The sequence below is a fragment of the Wasmannia auropunctata genome, unplaced genomic scaffold, assembly GCF_000956235.1.
Source record: "Wasmannia auropunctata unplaced genomic scaffold, wasmannia.A_1.0 LD335902.1, whole genome shotgun sequence".
Lineage (NCBI taxonomy): Eukaryota > Metazoa > Arthropoda > Insecta > Hymenoptera > Formicidae > Wasmannia > Wasmannia auropunctata.
In genome coordinates, this window is record NW_012026988.1 from 70,708 (window position 1) to 78,207 (window position 7,500).

The window sequence follows — 7,500 nt, forward strand, 5'->3', positions numbered from 1 at the left end:
TTAAAAGGTTGCGACACTTTTTTTTTATAGGTTTCTAATTTATATTTAATATACGTATAATATATATTTTATAGATAACTAATATTTTGCAAATGCAAACCACGATGTACTATCTTTACTTTAAAAGCAGTATAACACCAATCGTGGTCCGCATTTGCAAAATATTAATGTGTTTTGAAACCTATAAAAAAGAAAGTGTCGCAACCTTTTAGTGAGCGAGTGTACATCTATAGCATAAGACCCCAGTACAGCGACAGAGAACAGTTATTCATATAGCGTCAAAATGTACTGTTAAAAATTCAGTGCAATAAAGTTTGCCTTTATTCAATTATTTTCGTTTATCTGAATATAAATTTAGAAAGAGAGAAAGAGAGAGAGAGAGAGAGAGAATTATACCAGCCTTATATTTTTTATTCGTCGAATATCCTCCTATAAAAAAAAAGAGCGATAATGTTAAGTCGATTACTCGCATTTTTCGAAATTTTCTCGAAGTTTATTGTTGAATCTTTTCCGCGATGTTGATTGGTTTTCTCGTTTTGCTAACTTTGTGAGCAATTATACTGTCATTGCATATTTTGACAGTTGTGCGTATCGAAGGGTTAATAGTCTAATACAATGTATTATGTAAACGTTGTTATAGTAAGAAAAGTCAAAAAAAAGCTAAAGCGAAGCGCGCATCTATGATGCAGTCTAGTATCATAAAAAAAATATTCGAATATGTCAACTCGGTAATGACAAACAGGAAATAAACATAAATAGGTAGTTTGCCGTATGATTTTATAATTGCTACTTATATACGTTATAAATAATATACTGTGCTATTTTTTAAGAAGGATTTGTAACATGATGTAGCTGCACGATCGAGAAAAACGCACAATTCCACATGAAAAAAGTTAAGTTAAAACTGTATATCTTTTCTATATTGAGATTTCTTTTTAAAGAAAATTGATTTTGTAAATTGCAATTAATAAATTATCTTCCAATTTTTATCAAAATCAGTGGTTCTCGGAAATTGATGAAAATTACAAAAGTGAGCGAATTTACTAGAATATTTAGTTGATTAGAATTTTGTTGATCACCATCTAATAAATTTGTTCATTTTTGTAATTTTCACCAATTTCTGAGAACCATAATAGTTTCCTGAACTATTCCGTAGACGATTGTCTAGGAAAAAATAAGTGACAATCTAAAAGATTAATATGCTTATTCGTTGATTGCAGTGTATACATATTTTTACATTCAGGCTTGTATTCGAACCTTAAGCTGGTTCTACATTATAAAACGTTGCGATCCAATTAACGTCATGCTAGCTCGAAGCTGATCAACTGGATCGCAACGTTTACAACACTGCGATGCGATTAATGTAGAACCAGTTTTTTATGATTAAGACCGTTTTAAGTATAGTACTCACGAAATCGTACATATTAGTATCTTAATGAAGCACTGAGATGCATTCATGTCCCTATTATATTATTTTTGGATTCAAATAAATTGAAATACGAAATGAGCTATATTCATCGATCATGTTGAATTCGGATGTATTCATGTCTGTATTATATATTATTTTTAATAATATATATTTAAATAAATTAAAATACGAAATAATTCGCTATTCATCATTATATTGAATTTTGATGTATTCATGTCCATATTATATTATTTTTGGATTTTAATGGATTTGAAAAATCAGTAGCGCCAATTCGAAAATGTTGAAATAAATTCATATATTTTTCCATCTATTATTTCAATTCATTTTCGTAGAAGACTCGTAATATCGCGCTTATCTAATTATATAAAGACTTTATTGACCGAGGTTTCTCCTATATAAGCGATGTTAGAAAGACTGAATTCCACAGCGTCACTATTTTATCGACGATTTGTGCACATGCATGCGTATATGTATATTAATGTAATATGCATTAATTTGTGTTGATGTTTATTACCACATCAATATTACGCGTACGCGCGTGCGCATGCACACCGTAACAAATTTTCGTATAAAGATTTTTCGAAAATTAAATATCTAAAAGATATATACATCCGGTGTACCAATATATGTGTAATTAAACTTTAAACTTGGTTTAACTTTCTTCTTATCCTTTTCTCATTTTTAGAGCTAGAATGAGATAGGAAATAAGTTAAGTCGAGTTTAAAGAGGGAATGCTAAATTGGAAATCAAACTCCAAAAATGCTATCGACGATTTATGCATATGTATGTGTGCGATATTGATGTAGTAGCGTGTAGTGATGTGTTTATGTTTATTACTCAATCAATATCGCACGCACATATCGTAACAAATTTTCAAGCACTAAATCTTTCATATTAGGCATCTAAGTCTATAAGTCTAAAAATTCAACATTGTTTGGTCATGTAATTCGCAGTTCAGGCTGATCCCATTTTTGTACCAATAGACTGCCAAATTTTTGCATGAAATATGAGCACACGTTAACAACTCTAGACACTGAATAGAAACAAAAAATAAAAATATAATATAATAACTTTTCATTTTAAAAAATTAAAAATTTTATTTTAAATAAAAAATTTATGATGGATTTGTGAGACATTGAATAAGACAACGCTGGAAGTTCTAAAGTTGGGCCTGACCATAGGTGGTCAGTTTTGAATATATAATGGCAAGTAGAAAAATTATTTCAGGCAACAAAGGCACATTGAGGGCAAGGTTGGAAACTTTAATTTATCTTAAAAAAGTAATGTGTTACTGTTACCGTACGTTATTTTTCGTAAAATATAATTTATTGTTACCGCTATATTATTGGAAAAATTATTTGAAAAAATAACATATTATCATTACCGTTATTTGAAAAGTAACGATTCGTTACTTTTTTGTAATAGGTACTAAAATAATTAAGTTTAATTAGATTTTAAAATATTTTACTTGACAATCATTAACTGTAATAGTAAATATTATTACTGTATATAAGGCAAGTTTCTTTTTGGCAAATTGCCACAGGCAATTTAATAAATCGATGCTCAAAGCATCAAGTCCTGTGAAATCCCCCTCAACTTCGCGACATCTAATAAATGCTAACTTGCATCTATAAAGAATTTATTGTGACATCTAACAAATGCTAACTTGAATCTGTAAAGAATTTATTGCGAAAAAATATCATCTCATGTTCTCAGCCAGGAATGGCAATTGTAATATTACATACTACTTGGTTCGGAGCTACGGAGATGCACACGATTTGCGGCCACGTGGTGTTACATGAACCGAAAATTGTAAGATTTACACTAATATTATATGGAAGATCCGCTTTGTACCGTTGTTGGCGTTTTGAGATCTCAATTGTTAGTTAACATTACACAGTCTTTCCTGATACTTATTTATTAAATTTATTGTTATTAAACATCAATATTATTATTAAGAGTGCATTTTCAATTAATATTCGCTGTTAGTATTGAAAATCTATATAAGTATATATGTAACGTAAATTATAGATTTTCAATATTGATAGTGATAATTGGAATGTAGCCTAAGAGTACAACAATTTTTCAAAAAATATATTAAAAATATATTATAAAAAAAGAAAAGTATAAAAAAGTAATGATAAAAGTAACGGCAAATTCGTTATCGTTATTATAAAAATGTAGTAATGTTATCGTTATTATATAGAAAAAAGTAACAATTGTTATTGGAAAAAATAATGAAAATAGTAACGGCATTATTATACAAGTAACGCCTTACTTTCCAACTCTAATTGAGGATAAATTCATGCACAATTCACGCATATACGCACGCACGCACACGCACAAAAGCATTAGTATTGTGTATATTTGTCTATCTACGAAATTAGAAAATTAAAGCTAACGCATCGTCGTATTTATTGCATTTTGAAAATTGTAGAGCAGCTTTTTTAGGGTGCTTATATTTTCAATGATTTTGTCAAATTATGAATGTTGGATAATTCTGTCCATTATTTCAATCCAAAATGTGCATAATTACTGATCTTCAAACAAAAATATTTATGCAAAATCGCAATAAATGATACAACAAAAATAGCTAACAGATGTATATTCGAAACATTAAGAAAAAGCCCAAATAGCAAAATGAAAGGAACAAATAGCTAAATATTTAAGGAAACTGAATGTAATTGTAAATGTAAATTAATGATAAATGATAAATGTAAATTAATTGTAAAAAGTATACAAATGTTACTAAAAATATGTTTATGAAGCTTAAATTTAATCATAATTTTCTTAAAACATTTTTAAAATTGATGTAACAAATAATTAAAAAATTTATCAGTCAAATGATTTTGTTTTTTTTTTAGAAAAGAAAATTTTTTTCTTGAAATACTAAATTCAATTAAAAATGAAAAACAAATTTTAGAAACTTGGAAATTAATAATTTTTAGAAAAAAATCTTTAAGGAATAAAAAATTTTTAGCAATACATACAAAAAGTATATATTGAAACATTGTATTAAAAAATAATCATTTTTCTTTTTAGTATATTTTAAATTAATGTCTCAGAAATATTTCACGAAATAAGAGTAGACTGATTTTTATACTTCAGTCAATTAGACGAATAGTGTCAACACATCATCGAATATTACTTTTTCAAATACGTTGCATGCGGAAGTTTAATATTATATAAATTACTGATTAATTTGAATAGGTATTTTAATTCTAAAAATACTAATATATGCGATTAAAATGTGAATAAAAACGCATGTAAAAGGTTCTTAAAAAAATTCATTCAGTTTTCATTATTTAAAAGAATTTTTTCTCAAAAGAAAAATTCTCAATTTCAAACCACTATAATAAAGAAATCCTTTAAATTGTATTTAATTATAATTTAATTATATAAAACGAAAGTAATATATCGCTCTACTTTGAAGATATAATCACAGCGTACAGTTTATTATTTTATCTTATATATTTATTTCACTATTTTGCGTAAACACGAACTATTACGAATTCCGATTTTTCTTTCGATTATAGAACTATTCGTTAGTACTTTCTTCTCAATATTTTGACAACGTGACCTATCCATTCTCGTGTATAAGATTTTTCTTATTGTTAGACTTTTAACGGTTTTAGACCTTTAACAACTGCTTAACCGACATGGCTTTTGTTACGACCTTGTCTTTTTTATATCCTTCGTTTATTCAAGAATGGACTGAAAGAACGCACATGTCAGGTACATTTCTTACGTTTCACATGTTGGAGAAGACGCAGGTAGAATGTGCTCTCTGCGTGGTCCAGCGTAGCTGGGATTTAAAAGCGGGCTCAGCAAATCACGTCGCAGATAGTCGCCGGACCAGCGAACGAGACAAACGCAGAGTCCATATACCTGAGGACAACGCTCCGCCCGCTCCAGGCGAACGTTAAGTGAAAGCTCAGTTTAAATGCAGACGCCACACTACACGCATCTCCTTAAAGTCCTCTCGTTCCACGCGAATAGTTCTGGTACGTAATAACAATTGCATTTCAATAATTGATATCGTGCACAATTATGTTAACTCCAAATTCATGAATGTTCAAAAAGCAAATCTGCAATAGGTATTTGTTTCTTTTATCGTTTGCTTTTAATTTTCTCCTTTTCTGTAATTTATATCGCATGCCAAGGTATTTTTCGAGAAGTAAAATACAAGTTTTGATTGTTACGTTAGTTTTCGTTATATTTTTTCAAAAGAATTATGATGAACAGGTGGCAGAAAGATTTTAGAATTCTGTTCTAATTATGTCTTTAATGTCTTTTTCGTAGATCTGTTTTAATTAATATGCAAAGAATTACATTATTCTTATAGTAGTGTATTTTTTATATTTAAACAAGTATTAATTTTAACCGTTTTGGAGTTAATATAATTTAAAATTATTATTTTTAATCACAATTTCAATAAATCACAATCGGTAAATATAACGGTCAATTTTAACTCTTAACATACATGATGATTTTCCGATTCTTTACGCACGATGCCATTCAATAATATCATCTGGATTAATTTTCATCACTTTTGCAAGTATATGAAAATTATTAAATAATTTTCACGTATATCACTTTAATATCTTTAGTAAATATTTATAAGATTGTATATTATACAAAAAATTGTATATAAACATGTTATAACTATAATTAATAGTATAGTATATTAATGTAATTAATGTAATAATTTTATTAAGTACTTTTATTAAGTATATATTAATGTTGTAACTGTAATTACAGTTGTTACGAATGACCTAATTATATGTACTACACAAAAAAAAATTTTGCTAAAAAATCTAAAATTTTGCTGGACAGATCTGAAATTAAATTTTTTATTAATTAAAAATTATTAACATTATTAACAAAAAATTATTATTAGAAACATAAAATGATTACTAAAACATTAATTTTTTAAATATTTCAACATAATTTTCTTGATTTTAATAAAATTTATTTTCAGATCTGCATTCAGCAATATTTTAGGTAATTTAGATTTTTCAACAAAATCGTTCTGTGTATGTACTAAGAAGGATACGAATGGCTTATAAAATCGTGTGTATTAAGAGTTAATATATATTCAGCATATTGCCAAATGGGAAGTAAATACCAGCTGTGAACTATAATACCAAAACCAGAGCCTATTGTTTCCTCAGTCATCAGTTTTCAGTGTGAATTAAATCTGAAAAAGATAAAATTTAAAAGAAATAAAGGCCAACAAACGAGCAAAGATTTAATAAAATGCTACATTCTTTATTAATCTATAAAAATAGACAAGATAGGGATCTAGAATGAAGATTTAGGTAATAAAATACTATTATATATATATTCTTTATTAATCTATAAAAATTGACAAGATGGGGATTTTGTTAATTTTTATAGATTAATAAAGAATATATGTAGTATTTTATTACCTAAATCTTTGCTCGTTTGTTGACCTTTATTTGTTTTAAATTTTATTATACATACAAACGGTTCTATCTGAAGAACATATTCCGTCAATATGCAATCTTTGTCAGCAAAATAAACAGAATAGCAACTAACAGCTGCTAAACAAATATCGAATATATTGATAGCATTTTGACAAATTGATGGCAAATGCCAAATAATTTTATCATGCAAACAATATCAGCAAACAAATTGGCGGCAGTTTAATTGACGACAACACCAAAGCAGATCTGATATAACAATAGCAATGCGACGACAGATTAACATAACAAATTCAGAACAAATCTATTTTTATCTGCAAAGTATACATTGTTGCATTTTTATAAGACACTGCACTGACACTGTTTGCAATGGTAAAACTGCTTGGTATTTGTCATCAATTTGCTATCAATATATCCAATATCTGCTGTTAACTGCTATTCTGTTACCTACATTTTGCCGACAAAAGTTATATATTGACGAAAGTGTCAATAGAATTGGCAATAAAAAAGTATACATATTTTTCATTTTTGACTTTTTGTCAAATGTAATGTATCGACATAATTTATTGCCAATATTTACATTGTAGAACATTTAGAGATTTTCACATATGTGTGTGTGTTTGG